Source organism: Oncorhynchus gorbuscha, linkage group LG02 (assembly GCF_021184085.1).
Source record: "Oncorhynchus gorbuscha isolate QuinsamMale2020 ecotype Even-year linkage group LG02, OgorEven_v1.0, whole genome shotgun sequence".
Lineage (NCBI taxonomy): Eukaryota > Metazoa > Chordata > Actinopteri > Salmoniformes > Salmonidae > Oncorhynchus > Oncorhynchus gorbuscha.
Window position 1 is genome coordinate 18,916,819 of NC_060174.1, and position 17,404 is coordinate 18,934,222.

The 17,404-nt window shown below is 43.5% G+C and overlaps 1 protein-coding gene across 6 annotated transcripts in view; it reads right to left on the reverse strand.

Moving 5' to 3' along the window:
- LOC123998526 (polyamine-transporting ATPase 13A3-like) overlaps positions 1-4,565 on the reverse strand; it is a 51,692-nt gene extending 47,127 nt beyond the window's left edge. For 4 of the 6 annotated variants that reach the window (XM_046303507.1, XM_046303533.1, XM_046303508.1 and 1 more), the window contains exon 1: positions 3,750-3,964. The gene's annotated coding sequence lies outside the window, so the exon portion shown is untranslated. Of the gene's footprint in view, positions 1-3,749; positions 3,969-4,467 lie in introns of those variants that run through there. The other 2 variants (XM_046303516.1, XM_046303525.1) reach the window with 2 other exon arrangements.
- Between the last annotated feature and the right edge of the window lie 12,839 nt (positions 4,566-17,404).

A 17,404-nucleotide genomic window follows, 5' to 3' on the forward strand; every position in this document is an offset into this window, starting at 1 on the left:
CAATACGAAATACAACAACCCATGTCACACCCTGGCCTGAACAAAATAATAAAGAAAACACAAAATACTAAGACCAAGGCGTGACACTCAAATAATGAAACATATCGAATTTGGATTAAATAACGCAAAAACAAAGTGTTGGAGAAGAAAGTAAAAGTGCAATATGTGCCAAGTAAAAAAGCTAACATTTAAGTTCCATGCTCAGAACATATGAAAGCTGGTGGTTCCTTTCAAGCGTCTGCTAAATGACATAAATGTAAATGTAAAATGTAACATGAGTCTTCAATATTCCCAGGTAAGAAGTTAGAAGTTGTAGTTATTATAGGAATTATAGGACTATTTATCTCTATACCATTTGGTATTTCATATACCTTTGACTATTGGATGTTCTTATAGGCACTATAGTATTGCCAGTTTAACAGTATAGCTTCCGTCCCTCTCCTTGCCCCTACTTGGGCTTGAACCAGGGACACATTGACAACAGCCACCCTCGAAGCATCATTACCCATCACTCCACAAAAGCCGCGGAGCAAGGGGAACAACTACTTCAAGGTCTCAGAGCGAGTGACGTCACCGATTGAAAAGCTATTAGTGCACAACCCGCTAACTAGCTAGCCATTTCACATCGGTTACACCAGCCTAATCTACGGAGTTGATGAGCTGTTTATGAGTTCAAGCCTAATGCTTGAAGCACAGCAAAGAGCTGCTGGCAAATGCAGGAAAGTTTAATGCTAGCTAGCAACTTACCTTGGCTTCTTGCGGCTCTCGCGAAACAGCCTGCCACGCAGTCTTCTCGTGGAGTGCAATGTAATCGGGCACAATCGGTGTCCAAAAATGCAGATTACCGATTGTTGTGAAAACTCGAAATCGGCCCTAATTAAATCTTCCATTCCGATTAAATCGGTCGACCTCTATTTCAGACATATCAATCGATCACTATCGGTGGGATTTTCAGGGAAGGGATGTTTTAGAGTCCCAGGGTTGTTAGGGTTTCAGACCTGTTATTTAATTATTGGGGGTGGGATTTTCAGGGGAAGGGAATAGGTTAGTAATCTAGTCATTTAAACACTTTTTCCCCAATAGGTTTGGGCGGTAACGAGACTGTCATACTGGGATATTTGGTAATACTGGCACTGAACACAAGGGGAGCTGCTATCAAACCCCACTAATATGCTGTAATCCGAAGGTTAGCAATGCTTACAAGTATACTGAACAAAAACAAACATGAAACAATTTCAAAGATTTTACTGAGTTACCGTTCCTATGAGAAAATCAGTCAATTGAAATAAATTCATTAGCCCCCAATCTACATATTTCACATGATTGGGAATACAGATCTGATCAAAATGGGCCTCAGGATCACGTCACAGTATTTTTGTGCATTCAAATTGCCACCGATAAAATGCTATTTTGTTCGTGGTCCAAAGCTCATGCCTGCTCATGCCTGCCCATACCATAACCTCACAGCCAGCATGGGGCACTCTGTCCACAATATTGACATCAGCAAACCTCTCGCCCACAAAACACCATAAACATGGTCTGCGGTTGTGGGGCAAGTTGGATGTACTGACAAATTTCTTCGAAAACAACATTTCAGGCAGCTTATGGTCAAGAAATAAACATTGAATTCTCTGGCAACAGCTCTGTTGGACATTCCATGAGTCAGCATGCCAATTTCACGCTCCCTCAAAACTTGAGACACCTGTGGCATTGTGTTGCGTGACAAAACTGCACATTTTAGAGTGGCCTTTTAGGTGCACCTGTGTAATGATCATGCTGTTTAATCAGCTCCTTGATAATCCACCTACCTGACAGGTGTGGCAAAGGAGTAATGCTTATTAACAGGTATGGAAACACATTTAGTCACCAAATTTGGGAGAAATAAGCATTGTTCGTATGGAACATTTCTGCAATCTTTTATTTCAGCTCACGAGACCAACCATTTACATGTTGCGTATATATTTTTGTTCAGTGTACATGTAAAATTCCATAGAGAATGCTAATTAAATGCTGATGAGTGCATTGCGAACATTTTGTAGAGCTTCGGATATAAACTATACAAGTATATGTAAATAAGAATGTTCTTAACTGTTTTGCCCAAATATAAATTTTAAAAATGAGAATGTTACTCAAATTCTACTCACAGTTTGCTGCACGCGCAAAACAAATAGGCAGCAAGGCTCTTGATCTGAGGGGATTCTATGCTGTTGTAACGGATGTGAAACGGCTAGCTTAGTTAGCGGTGCGCGCTAAATAGCGTTTCAATCGGTGACATCACTTGCTCTGAGACCTTGAAGTAGTGGTTCCCCTTGCTCTGCAAGGGCCGCGGCTTTTGTGGAGCGATGGGTAACGATGCTTCGTGGGTGACTGTTGTTGATGTGTGCAGAGGGTCCCTGGTTCGCGCCCGGGTATGGGCGAGGGGACAGTCTAAAGTTATACTGTTACACTGTTACCAAGCAAATAATTGATTTAGGACATAGTTAACCTCTTAACTAGATAGCTAACTAGCTACTAAATTAGCACACCAAAACACACAACTGCAGAGAATTTAGCACATTTTAGACAGTTATCATAATAGTTATAAGATATCTAGCTGGCAAAAATGTAGCTGTGAATTCCTTACTGTAATTAGATCACCTGGAGCATGCTGCACAACAGTGAGTTACTCACAAGGCTCCGGACAAACACCACGTGACATGTGACTACCGTAAGCTTCATAATATTGTGACAAGTGAAATTTAGAACGTAATGTTCTTTATCTCCTAACGTATTGTGCAAGTTGACTGCAGGTATTTACTTAAAGTGCATATCAGTATTCAAATGTATAAAATAAATAGTAAATAGTTTCAATGGTATTGAAAAACCATCCTGTGGCTTTTTCCAAATATCTCGGTATACAGTATATACGGTTTACCAAAGCCTATTTTCCAATATAATTTGTGGCTAAACCTAAGAAAAATAGTTGTGTTCCGTTCATAAATATGGATTCCCCCTGTTAAGAAACTGTTGAAATTTTAACACTCAAATTTTCTGGGGGGACACACACACTCCCTCCCAAGCTTTTGCACCCCCACTTTCAGACAAAGTTAGGCACCCATGCACTACCTACCTAGATAGTAACGTAAGCAAATGCTTGTGTTATTTAATGTTAGTCATCTTAGTGACTTTAGACAGACAACGCAGTGATGAACTGCACACAATAGCAGCTAAAACATTATCTCGCTAGCTAACCAAGTAACCTTAACTAGCTAATGTTCTCAGATAATAGCTAGAGGGAGACCAATATGACAGAGCAAGAAAGCTAGCTCGCTCATAGAAATTAAATGAGCTGGATAAATAGCTAGCTTAAGACGCTCGTTCTAGTTTAGCTGTCAATGTGAAACACAGGAGAGACAGCAATCGGACTGGAGGAATCCCCATTTCGTGATACACAAGAACTGGCTACACTACTATGGTATGGCTGAGCATGACTGAACTGTGGCTAGTTGCTAACGTTAGCCTTCTTAGGCTGCGTTTAGACAGGCAGCCCAATTCAGATTTTGTTTCTCTCTAATTTCTCTTTAGACTAAAAAGATCTGTTCTGAAAAAAGAGCTGATGTGAATGTGATTGGTCAAAAGAACAATCAGTGGAAAGAATATCAGAAGTGAATGCCTGCCTGTTTAAACGCAGCTTTTTAGCTCGCTAGCAAGCAACCAATCTCCAACACATGGGGTGATGTGGAGAGCTCAAATTAAATAAAGACACTTACCAGAACCACCTGGACTCTTTGACGATCACCTGAGAGTCATAGTAAGACGAGAGCAGCTGTTTTCAAAAAGAAAAACGTTGTTGCAGAGAAGTATAGCTAGCTAGCTGGCTATATATATTTTATATCGAATGTAGTCGCCTCACAATTAAATGTTGACAGCTCAGTGAAAGAACGAATGAGGCGTCGGATTAACTGCCTGAAACTTCCTCACTTACCAAGAGGAAGTGAAGGCGTGAGGCACAGGATATGAGATCACGAAAGAACATACGCGATTATAAACTCCGTGGTCAAATAGCGCACATATTTCTGCCTTATATTATCATCACAATATCTTCATTCACCTCGCTGGGGTCACATTTGTTGTATTTAAACATTACAATCTACATGTCATACATACTTGTACGCTGGCATGCATACCCACAGCATGGAAGGGTGTTTTCCATTCATGATTCCATCTGGCTAGGCGTGTTCTTCTTGCATGAAATATTATTGTAGAAATAACATGGATTCATTCAAGACCAGACAATATAGCTTAATTGCTTTAACACGGCAATTTCTTGTATTTTACTCTGGATGGCAGAACATTATGAGATCTATTGAAACTACCGAGAACAGTCTGTCATAGTATATGACGAGCAAAAGCTCATACATTTTAGACCGGCTATAATACATCCCACGTCTCTCTTCCCTCAGAGCGAGCGACCAATGACGTACTCACCAATCCTAAAGAAAAACAAGAAAGCCCATTCAGGACTGGTGCCTCAGATGTTTTAATCCTTGCTCCCAGTCAGTTGTGCAAACAGAATTCCAACTATTTATATGGAAGGACAGTTTGTTTTAATTTTCCCCTGTCTCGGAAGGGAAAATAATCAACCTCAGGCCCTGGCACCTCACAGCCCAGAGGTTGGGCAATGCAAGCTCTGAATTCAGACTACATCAGAACACAAGGCACTGGCAGTGACTGGGCTTCAGGACCTGCATGTACTCTGTATGTGTGCTATGCTGTCTCTATTTTCAGCATGTCAAAGGAGCTTGAGACAAATATGGTAATAAGCCTTTATAGATGTGCAATATAAAAGAAAATGTAATGAGGACACTGAAATTCATTGTCACAAGAATTCGTGTTGATGTAGTCAAGAGGTTTTAAATTAATGGCAAATTTCTACTGTTTATCAGCAATTGCTTGGCTGGCCCTCGTTCTTATCACAGACCAATGTCTTCAGCAGACATTTCACCAAAGGAAATGTAATGGGGTGGAGAAGAATGTGCTTCACAACTTTGCTCTAATCTATGTATTGTCCTATTATCAGAACCCAGGGAAGTCACTTGAATGCCCATCAGTTAAAACAAGTCTGTGACTCTGGCACTGTACTACCCAGCCCGCAGTTCGAGAAACGGGCCAGACAGGCAGGGGAGTGGGAGCTACTGGGAAGGACGGAGGAGCCCATTCCGTCTAGTCTGGCCCTTATCAGGTTTGCTGGGCCTTTTCCAGTTCAGCCCTGATAACCCGACCTTACTAGTAAAATACAGGAAGTGAACCCTTGACCTTGCGAGGCGGCCAGGGAGTGACACTGTTTTATAAGGGGAGGTCTACGGTGACACATCCCTAATGGGTCTTGTTAGTTAGTGCAGGCCATGCAAAAGCCAGGCTGGTAAGTAGTTTGGGTGTCATCCGTTTAATGAGCGGTGCAAACCCATAACAGGCAAGCTGTCTGCAAGGCCAACTGAGCATCTGAGGAGCGATAACGGCATTTGTATTCGACACACTGAGAAAGAGAATAACAAGACAGATACACAGCCATATAATGTGTATATGAGCCATTTAACCCAGTCATTCAATATTTAATGAAACAACAAACTGCTGGATCAATGTCCAAATTGTTATGTAAACTCCACAGGACACTTATGATGGCAAACCAGTAACATATATGACACCCAATGAAAGTAGGAGACATGACAATAAAAACACAAAGTTTGATGACAGATACATTATTTGCACTTTTATTACCTTATATAGTCACAATACAAAACACAGATCTGACACAATGTGATATAATGAGGAACTATTACCAGGTCATTCACCAGTGTTTGAAATGATCATGCCACTCCAGTCACCACTCTGCTTGATATGCTCTTTATAGTCTGTCCAATGATGCCACAGATCCAGACAGTGGGAGTTTTGGGCTTCGGTTCTTTGGTCATTCTTGCAGGGGAAACTGCTACACTTTCTCATGCTCTTTTGGCAGTTTTTTCCACTGTGCATTTGCTTTTTCATAATCCCACCGTTGTTTTGTTATAAGGCAGAGATACTGTTTATCTATTATGCATATTCACTATGAATGACATGTTGTTTATGTCTACATCTTAATCACATGATTGTGTTCTTGTTCTCTGTGGAAATATTCTACACTGCAATAAAACACAACAATGTTCATTTTTTCACTCCAACCTGCAAACTGTGATACTCAATGATGTCACATGTTCAACCAATCAACTCCTCAGTCATTGGAGGGCAGTGTACAAAATGTTGAGCCAAGCCCCTGACCAGCAAGCATCACACAGGAGACTGTAAACAGCTCCCAAAATATCAGAGCCAAGTGACGAATCCCCTATAGACTAGGCAACCAATTTGCTTGCTTCCGAGGCAGACTGGCCCTGCCTCAGTCTTTAATCAAAGATCTTTAACAGCAGAACAATCGGGCCACAATGCATATCTTGAACAATTCAACCCCTCCGCCTCACCCCTACCCCACTAGAATGAGCACTCAGCAGAAATGAGCTAGAAACACAATACAAAGCAAATTCCAAACAGCTTTCTTGTGGCTGGGGTTGTTTTTAGAGTATGAAGAAACAGAGCCAGAGTCCTGTGGTGAGATTATGCAGCTGGCAAATTGCAAAAGGCCTTATTTCCTCATGGGATTTCAATGCAAAAGTAATTAGTGAAATGCAAAACAACCTAAATTATTTCAGTTAACTTCATGATTTATGCAAATTATTTTAATATCATTCAGTTGTAAAACAAAATACTTAAAATCCTTAGCCCATTTGTTCTCCAAATAAGATCAAACAACTTTACAGCTCTATGGCCTAAGCCTAGAGTTTAGTTTGATAAAATATAAAGGTACACTACCGTTCCAAAGTTCGGGGTCACTTACAGTTGAAGTCGGAAGTTTACATACACTTAGGTTTGACTCATTAAAACTCGTTTTTCAACCTCTCCACACATTTCTTGTTAACAAACTACAGTTTGGCAAGTCAGTTAAGACATCTACTTTGTGCACGACTGTCACGTCCTGGCCATAGAGAGGCTTTTATTCTCTATTTTGGTTAGGCCAGGGTGTGACTAGGGTGGGCATTCTAGTTTCTTTATTTCTATGTTTTATATTTCTTTGTTTTTTGCCGAGTGTGATTCCCAATCAGAGGCAGCTGTTTATCGTTGTCTCTGATTGTGGATCACATATAAGCTGTCACTCCTTTTGGTGTTTGTTGGGATCTTGTTTTTTGTTAGCTCTGTGAAGCCTGCAGTTCGTTATTCTTTTTGTTGTTGTTTGGTGTTCTGAGTAATTAAAGAATCATGAACACTTACAATGCTGCACCTTGGTCTCCTTCAGACGACAAATATTACAGAAAATCCCACCACAAACGGACCAAGCAGTGTGGTCAGGAGGACTGGACATGGGAGGACATCCTGGACGGCAAAGGATACTGGACGTGGGAGGAGATCCTGGCCGTAAGGGATCCTCTCCCATGGGAACAGGTGGAAGCAGCGAGGGAGTCACGGCAACGAAGTAAGCACGAGAGGCAGCCCCAAAACATTTTTGGGGGGGACACACGGAGAGTTTGGTGGAGTTAGTTTGTAGACCTGAGCCAACTCCCAATGCTTACCGTGGGGAGAGAATGACTGGTCAAGCACCGTGTTATCCAGTTCTGCGCACCATGCCTTCGGTGCGCAGCCACAGCCCTGTGCGCTCTCTGCAAGCTCCCCGCAGTTGTCGTGCTAGTGTGGCATTCAGCCAGGAGGGATTGTGCCAGCTCAGCGCTCCTGGCCTCAGGTGATTCTCTTTATCCCAGGTTATCCTGCGCCAGCTCTATGCACGGTATCCCCAGTTCGCCAGGACAACCCAGTGCGGCCTGTTCCAGCTCCCTGCACTTGCCGGGCTAAGGGGGGTATCCAGCCAGGACAAGTTATGCCAGCTCTGCGCTCCAGACCTCCGGTGCACGTCCCCGGTCCAGTGTGTCCTGCGCTGGCTCTACGCACTATGCCTCCAGTGCGCCGTCATAGCCCAGTGCGTCCTGTGCCAGCTCTCCACACTCACCGAGCTAGAGTGGGTATCCAGCCAGGACGTGTTGTGGCAGCTCCACTCACTAGGCTGCCAGTACGTCTCCTCAGTCCGGTGAGACCTGTTCCAGCTCCACGTTCAAAGCCTCCAGTGATGATCCATGGCATGAAGCCTCCAGTGATGATCCATGGCACGGAGCCTCCAGTGATGATCCATGGCACGGAGCCTCCAGTGATGATCCATGGCACGGAGCCTCCAGTGATGATCCATGGCACAGAGCCTCCAGTGATGATCCATGGCACGAAGCCTCCAGCGACGGGTCCCCAGTCAGGAGCCTCCAGCGACGGTCCAGAGCCTCCGGGCAATGATCGGTGGTCTGGTTCCGCTGGCGATGATCTGCGGCCCGGTTCCTCCAGTGAAGGTCCATGCACCAGGGCCGCCACCAAAGCTAAGGGATCTGCGGGCGGAGAGGGGTCTACGTCCCGCACCAGAGCCGCCGCCGTGAAGAGATGCCCACCCGGACCCTACCCTTTAGAGTCAGGTTTTGCTGTCGGAGTCTGCACCTTTGGGTGGGGGTACTGTCACGCCCTGGCCATAGAGGCTTTTATTCTCTATTTTGGTTAGGCCAGGGTGTGACTAGGTTGGGCATTCTAGTTTCTTGATTTCTATGTTTTCTATTTCTTTGTTTTTTGCCTAGTGTGGTTCCCAATCAGAGGCAGATTATTTCACTTATATTCACTGTATTACAATTCCAGTGGGTCAGAAGTTTACATACACTAAGTTGACTGTGCCTTTATAAAGCTAGGAAAATTACAGAAAATGATGTCGTGGCTTTGGAAGCTTTTGATAGACTAATTGACATAATTTGAGTCACTTGGAGGTGTACCTGTGGATGTATTTCAAGGCCAACCTTCAAACTCTGTGCCTCTTTGCTTGATATCATGGGAAAATCAAAGGAAAACAGCCAAGACCTCAGAAAAGAAATGGTAGACCTCCAAAAGTATGGTTCATCCTTGGGAGCATTTTCCAAAGGCCTGAAAGTACCACGTTCATCTGTACAAACAATAGCACGCAAGTATAAACACCATGGGACCATGCATCCGTCATACCGCTCAGGAAGGACACGCGCTTTGTCTCCTAGAGATGAACGTACTTTGGCACGAAAAGTGGAAATCAATCCCAGAACAACAGCAAAGGACCTTGTGAAGATGCTGGATGAAACAGGTACAAAAGTATCTATATCCACAGTAAAACAAGTCCTATATCGACATAACCTGAAAGGTTGCTCAGCAAGGAAGAAGCCAATGCTACAAAACCACCATTAAAAGCCAGACTACGGTTTGCAACTGCACATGGGGACAAAGATCGTACTTTTGGGAGAAATGTCCTCTTGTCTGATGAAACCAAAATAGAACTGTTTGGCCAAAATTACCATCGTTATGTTTGGAGAAAAAGGGGAAGCTTGCAAGCCGAAGAACACCCTCCCAACCGTGAAGCATCATGTTTTGGGGGTGCTTTGCTGCAAGGGGGACTGGTGCACTTCACAAAATAGATAACATCATGAGGAGAAAATGATGTGGCTATATAGAAGCAACATCTCAAGACATCAGTCAGGAAGTTAAAGCTTGGTTGCAAATGGGTCTTCCAAATGGACAATGACCCCAAGCATACTTCCAAAGTTGTGGCAAAATGGCTTAAGGGCAACAAAGCCCTGACCTCAATCCTATAGAAAATTTGTGGGCAGAACTGAAAAAGTGTGTGTGAGCAAGGAGGCCTACAACCTGACTCAGTTACACAATCTCTGTCAGGAGGAATAAGCCAAAATTCACCCAACTTATTGTGGGAAGCTTGTGGAAGGCTACCCAAAACGTTTGACCCAAGTTAAACAATTTAAAGGCAATGCTATTCACCCAACTTATTGTGGGAAGCTTGTGGAAGGCTACCCAAAACGTTTGACCCAAGTTAAACAATTTAAAGGCAATGCTACCAAATACTAATTGAGTGTATGTACATTTCTGACCTACTGGGAATGTGATGAAAGAAATAAAAGCTGAAATATTTAATTCACTCTACTATTATTCTGACATTAGACATTATTAAAATGAAGTGGTGATCCTAACTGACCTAAGACAGGGAATCTTTACTTGTGTTAAATGACAGGAATTGTGAAAAACTGAGTTTTAATGTATTTGGCTAAGTTGTATGTAAACTTCCGACATCTGTAAATTAAACTGTACATTTTCTTGTTTTTGAAAGAAAAGCCCCATTAAAATAACATGAAATTGATCAGAAATATGTCCTCCTGACAGAGCTTATTTTTTACCCCCCTTTTCATGGTATCCAATTGTTAGTAGTTACTATCTTGTCTCATCGCTATAACTCCCATATGGCCTCGTCAAAAGCATGCGTCCTCCGAAACACTACCCAACCAAGTAGCACTGCTTCTTAACACAGCATGCATCCAACCCAGAAGCCAGCCGGATATCCCTACCGGCCAAGCCCTCCCTAAACCAGTTGTGTGTTGCCCCACGGACCTCCACGTTGGAGCCGGCTGCGACAGAGCCTGGGCGCGAACCCAGGGTCTCTGGTGGCACAGCTAGCACTGCGATGCAGTGCCCTAGACCACTGCGCCACCCAGGAGGCCCTGCCAGTGTAGACAATGTTAATGTTGTAAATTACTATTGGAGCTGGAAACGGCAGATTTTTTATGGAATATCTACATAGGCGAATAGATGCCCATTATCAGGAAACATCACTCCTGTGTTCCAATGGCACATTGTGTTAGCTAATCTAGACTCATCATTTTAAAAGGCTAATTGATCATTAGAAAACCCTTTTGCAATTATGTTAGCACAGCTGAAAACTGTTGTTTTGATTAAAGAAGCAATAAAACTGGCCTTATTTAGACTAGTTGAGTATCTGGAGCATCAGCATTTGTGAGTTCGATTACAGGCTCAAAATGACCAGAAAGAAATAAGTTTCTACTGAAACTTGTCAGTAATTCTTGTTCTGAGAAATGAAGGCTATTCCATGCAATAAATTGCCAACAAACTGAAGATCTCGTTCTACGCTGTGTACTACTCTCTTCACAGAACAGCACAAACTGTCTCTAACCAGAGTAGAGAGAGGAGTGAGAGGCCCCATTGCACAACTGAGCAAGAGGACAAGTACATTAGAGTGTCTAGTTTGAGAAACAGACGCCTTACAAGTCCTCAGCTGGCAACTTCATTAAATAGTACCCGCAAAACATCAGTCTCAATGTCAACAGTGAAGAGGCGACTCCGGGATGCTGGCCTTCTAGGCAGAGTTGCATAGAAAAAGCCCTATCTCAGACTAGTCAATAAAACATAAAAGATTAAGATGGGCAAAAGAACACAGACACTGGACAGAGGAAGATTGGAGAAAAGTGTTATGGACAGACTCATCTAAATTTGAGGTGTTCGGATCACAAAGAACGTCATTCGTGAGATGAAGAAAAAATGAAAAGATGCTGGAGGAGTGCTTGACGCCATCTGTCAAGCATTGTGGAGACAATGTGATGGTCTGGGGTTGCTTTGGTGTTGGTTAAGTGGGAGATTTATACAGGTTAAAAGGGATAATGAAGAAGGAAGCCTACCACTCCATTTTGCAACACCATGCCATACCCTGTGGACGGCGTTTAATTGGAGACATTCTTCCTACAACAGGACAATGACCCACAGCACAGCTCCAAACTATGCAAGAACTATTTAGGGAAGAAGCAGTCAACTGGTATTCTGTCTATAATGAAGTGGCCAGCACAGTCACCGGATCTCAACCCTATTGAGCTGTTGTGGGAGCAGCTTGACCGTATGGTGCGTAAGAAGTGCCCATCAAGCCAATCCAACTTGTGGGAGGTGCTTCAGGAAGCATGGGGTGAAATCTCTTCAGATTACCTCAACAAATTGACAACTAGAATGCCAAAGGTCTGCAAGGCTGTAATTGCTGCAAATGGAAGATTCTTTGACGAAAGAAAAGTTTGATGGACAATTATTATTTCAATTAAAAATCATTATTTATAACCTTGTCAACTTCTTGACTATATTTCCTCTTAATTTTGCAAGTCATTTCATGTATATTTTCATGGAAAACAAGGACACTTCTAAGTGACCCTAAACTGTTGAATGGTGGTGTAGCTGGCACTGCAATAAGAATAGCACTTCTCAGACCTATAGGAACACATTTGGCAGGCTGCCAGCCCATCCCCATTTATAGATGATTTGTCAGTGTTAGTGATTGAAGATTATGCAATATGTGTAGACGGAACTGAGCGGGAGTCGTTCCCCCGCCATATTACTAAGTAATTGGACGTCTGACCTTTGTCAGACCTTGGTAAATTCTAACCAGAGGGAAAGAATAACATTTGAAATGTTAAGTAATTGGATGAAAAAGACCTCAAATACTTGCATGCCACTGCTGACAAAATGACAACGACTCAATTCAAAGACATGTTAACTACAATATGTTCTGAACCCCTGTTTGGGCCCTACTGCTCTTTGACACACTTAAACCAGGGGAGGTTCACATCATTAGCTTTTTCCTGTTTGGTGAATAGTATAAAGTTCCAATTGTTTTCGCTCACACCATTTGCAATTGTTTCAGATAAAATGACGTCCTCCATGACTTTACTTTCAGAGAGCTCCATTATTCTAAAGATGTGAGGGACAAAAGGGTGCCAATAGAAAATGTATTTTCCACAAGGCACTAAAGACATCGCACAATCACCACCCCAACAATTCTAAACTCTTTTCCTAATTATGAGGTTGACAGGTTGCTTATGAGTCGTTCCACATGATTTCAATCCCTTTCTGACAGCACCACTTTCATACATGTTTACCCATGGTAGAAATGATCAGAAAGTGACTTTTTTGACCTGAATGAATGCCAAAACATTCACATGATCCAGGTGCTCAAAATGTATCCACTTTGCATACCATACCATTAGACATCCGTCTTCATCACTGAAAAACAGAAACGGTTGAGTTTGATATAATTTGAAATCTTTGTCAAACTAGGGTTGATTAAACTATTTCATACATTTTTTTAAAACAGATTTTTACCTTTAATGTCAATATCTAAAAATGCATACACTTTTTCTCATGTTCATAGCTTAGAACTTAGAACCTATTTTACATCAGAGGTGTTTGTTGTGCCCACCATCGGTTGACACTAAGCATGCTCTTGAATACAGGGTGGACGTCATGTTTTGGCTGATAAATGTACTAAAATGTGAGGACAATTCAACTTCAGCTTTCAAATGGTACCATAAAGATGGTTGAAGATTCACACATCAGAAAATGTTTATCAGGAAACCTTTGAAATCATAGAAATATAGATACTGTGACGAACCTCCCACTCTGTCTGCCGTATTCTGTCTTTGTTCTTGTTTCCTTATTAGGATGCCGGTGGGCGGAGTTGAGAGGGTCGTCAGCTACATGGGAAACACCTGGGCCAGGTGTCTCCCAGGATAAATAGACCTCTTCCACATTCATGGAGGAGACTCTCTCCATGCAGACACCTTTTGTAGATTCTGTTGTGGTTCTTGGTGGCCGTTTGTTTGTTTGCTTTGGCACCTTTCATCACCCTGCATTATCACATTCATGCATGCAAAACACTCACTTACACTACTGATTACTGATTACATACACCATTGTATATTATACTTAGTTACTTATTTAATAAATATATATTTTGCTAATCCTTATCTCCACGTTGTCTCCCTTTGTTACGGGCTTTGAGCCGGTTCGTGACAAGTGGGGGCTCATCCGGGATCTTTGAACTATTGGTTTGGGAGACCATGGAGGTACGTGTTTGGTTTGAATATGGTGTTTGAGTGTGATCGGCCCAGTATTGGTTGCCTTTGTTGTTTGGTTTGTGTGCTGCGTTGGAGAGAGTATAATGGTTAGTTTCCAGGCCTTGCCTAGCCTGGAAACTCTTGTTCTACTTTCTGTTGGAAAGTAGAACTGAGGAGGTGAGTAAATCGGCTGTGTACCTCGGTAGGAGATTTGTGTAGGGTAGTGGAACTTGCTATCCAGAGCTATAGCCTTTTTCCCCTGATAGGCTTAGTGACGTGTTTCAATTTGGGACATGTTGGGCATGGTTAAATGTTTGTTATTTTTGTGTGGTGTCTGTGGACTGAGCAGTTGTCTCGGGGACACGTCCGTGGCTTGGTGGAATTTGCCAGCATGCTGGGGAGTTCTATTTCCTTGCCAGCGGGCTACAGTGCGTAAATACCCACCGCAAATCTGCACGAAGACTAGGGTTGAGTTATTGTAGGTTTTGGGGAAGCTCCGTATCTCATCTCCTGTGGTGCTCAGGGTGATTGTCATTTCTCTGGTTGTGGTCTGATGTGCTCAGCAGAGGGGTTGAGCAAGATTACTTACTTATGACTATGGTGTCTCATGTATACAAGTTCATTTGCTTTCCATCAGAGGACCTGTTAGAATTATGTACTTAAGAACAGCTGTGGAAGATCGCTGAACACTACAAGCTTAAATGATTGAAATTAGTGAAATTCTGTTTCGTTGGAAGTGACTATGAATCGTTGGAAGTGACTATGAATCGTTGGAAGTGACTATGAATCGTTGGAAGTGACTATGAATCGTTGGAAGTGACTATGAATCGTTGGAAGTGACTATGAATCGTTGGAAGTGACTATGAATCGTTGGAAGTGACTATGAATCGTTGGGAGTTGTAAAAATTAAGGACCCTGATGTTCTTTTCGTTGGAGTTTGTAGCTGTTGGTCTTTTGTGCCATGTTCCTGAATGTTTACATGACTGACCATTGTTTCGGGTTGTCATGTTCTATCTTTCCTGTCTGTTCCCTCCTGGTCTTGTGTTCTTCTTTCCTCTTAAATATTGCTTCCTATGCGCAGAGGTTGCTGAGGTCTGAGGAGGAGGAGGTTGGTTGGGGCAGGTGGTGTGAACACATAACCCCTCACCAATTTGGGACGCAGAGGCCTGTGTCAATTTGGGACGCAGAGGCCTGTGTCAATTTGGGACGCAGAGGCCTGTGTCAATTTGGGACGCAGAGGCCTGTGTCAATTTGGGACGCAGAGGCCTGTGTCAATTTGGGACGCAGAGGCCTGTGTCAATTTGGGACGCAGAGGCCTGTGTCAATTTGGGACGCAGAGGCCTGTGTCAATTTGGGACGCAGAGGCCTGTGTCAATTTGGGACGCGGGAGGCTGGTATGTTGTTCCGGGGTCCTTGTTGGTCCCCGGTTTTATGGGGGGGAATGTGACGACCCTCCCACTCTGTCTGCCGTATTCTGTCTTTGTTCTTGTTTCCTTATTAGGATGCCGGTGGGCGGAGTTGAGAGGGTCGTCAGCTACATGGGAAACACCTGGGCCAGGTGTCTCCCAGGATAAATAGACCTCTTCCACATTCATGGAGGAGACTCTCTCCATGCAGACACCTTTTGTAGATTCTGTTGTGGTTCTTGGTGGCCGTTTGTTTGTTTGTTTGCTTTGGCACCTTTCATCACCCTGCATTATCACATTCATGCATGCAAAACACTCACTTACACTACTGATTACTGATTACACACACCATTGTATATTATACTTAGTTACTTATTTAATAAATATATATTTTGCTAATCCTTATCTCCACGTTGTCTCCCTTTGTTACGGGCTTTGAGCCGGTTCGTGACAATACTAGAATAGACATTCCCATTAAAGTTGAAAATTCGACTGTGGGTGGACCAGCAGCCATATTTTTGGTTGTAATTGGAAGTAAAATGTAAATTCAATCTTTTAAAAATGCCAATGGTGTACCAGCTAAATTGCAGTTGTCTCAAGTGATAAGTCCATTCTATGAATTATGTTTCTATAATTGAAATGACACCCTGTATTGAAAAGTATGCTGTGTCTGGCACAACGCAAAGTCCCAGGGTCGGCTCCAGCATTTTGTGGTTCCAAACGAGATGGTTGTGGGACCCTCCCACCTCGTGGAAAAACATTTAAGGGTCCCCCTCTTGACATTTAAAATATATATAAACAGCTCTGGAAAAAATTAAGAGACCACTGCAAAATTGTCAGTTTCTCTGGTTTTACTATTTATAGTTATGTGCTTGGGTTAAATTAACATTTTTGTTTTATTCTATGAACTACTGACAGCATTTCTCCTAAATTCCAAATATAAATAGTCATTTAGAGCATTTATTTGGAGAAAATGACAACTGGTCAAAATGTCTCTGCTGCTAAAGCCACTTTCTACCACTCTAAATTCCAAGCATCTGCCTCTAACCCTAGGAAGCTCTTTGCCACCTTCTCCTCCCTCCTGAATCCTCCCCCCCCTCCTCCCTCTCTGCAGATGACTTCGTCAACCATTTTGAAAAGAAGGTCGACGACATCCGATCCTCGTTTGCTAAGTCAAACGACACCGCTGGTTCTGCTCACACTGCCCTACCCTGTGCTCTGACCTCTTTCTCCCCTCTCTCTCCAGATGAAATCTCGCGTCTTGTGACGGCCGGCCGCCCAACAACCTGCCCGCTTGACCCTATCCCCTCCTCTCTTCTCCAGACCATTTCCGGAGACCTTCTCCCTTACCTCACCTTGCTCATCAACTCATCCCTGACCGCTGGCTACGTCCCTTCCGTCTTCAAGAGAGCGAGAGTGCACCCCTTCTGAAAAACCCTACACTCGATCCCTCCGATGTCAACAATTACAGACCAGTATCCCTTTCTTTTCTCTCCAAAACTCTTGAACGTGCCGTCCTTGGCCAGCTCTCCCGCTATCTCTCTCTGAATGACCTTCTTGATCCAAATCAGTCAGGTTTCAAGACTAGTCATTCAACTGAGACTGCTCTCCTCTGTATCACGGAGGCGCTCCGCACTGCTAAAGCTAACTCTCTCTCCTCTGCTCTCATCCTTCTAGATCTATCGGCTGCCTTCGATACTGTGAACCATCAGATCCTCCTCTCCACCCTCTCCGAGTTGGGCATCTCCGGCGCGGCCCACGCTTGGATTGCGTCCTACCTGACAGGTCGCTCCTACCAGGTGGCGTGGCGAGAATCTGTCTCCTCACCACGCGCTCTCACCACTGGTGTCCCCCAGGGCTCTGTTCTAGGCCCTCTCCTATTCTCGCTATACACCAAGTCACTTGGCTCTGTCATAACCTCACATGGTCTCTCCTATCATTGCTATGCAGACAACACACAATGAATCTTCTCCTTTCCCCCTTCTGATGACCAGGTGGCGAATCGCATCTCTGCATGTATGGCAGACATATCAGTGTGGATGACGGATCACCACCTCAAGCTGAACCTCGGCAAGACGGAGCTGCTCTTCCTCCCGGGGAAGGACTGCTCGTTCCATGATCTCGCCATCACGGTTTACAACTCCATTGTGTCCTCCT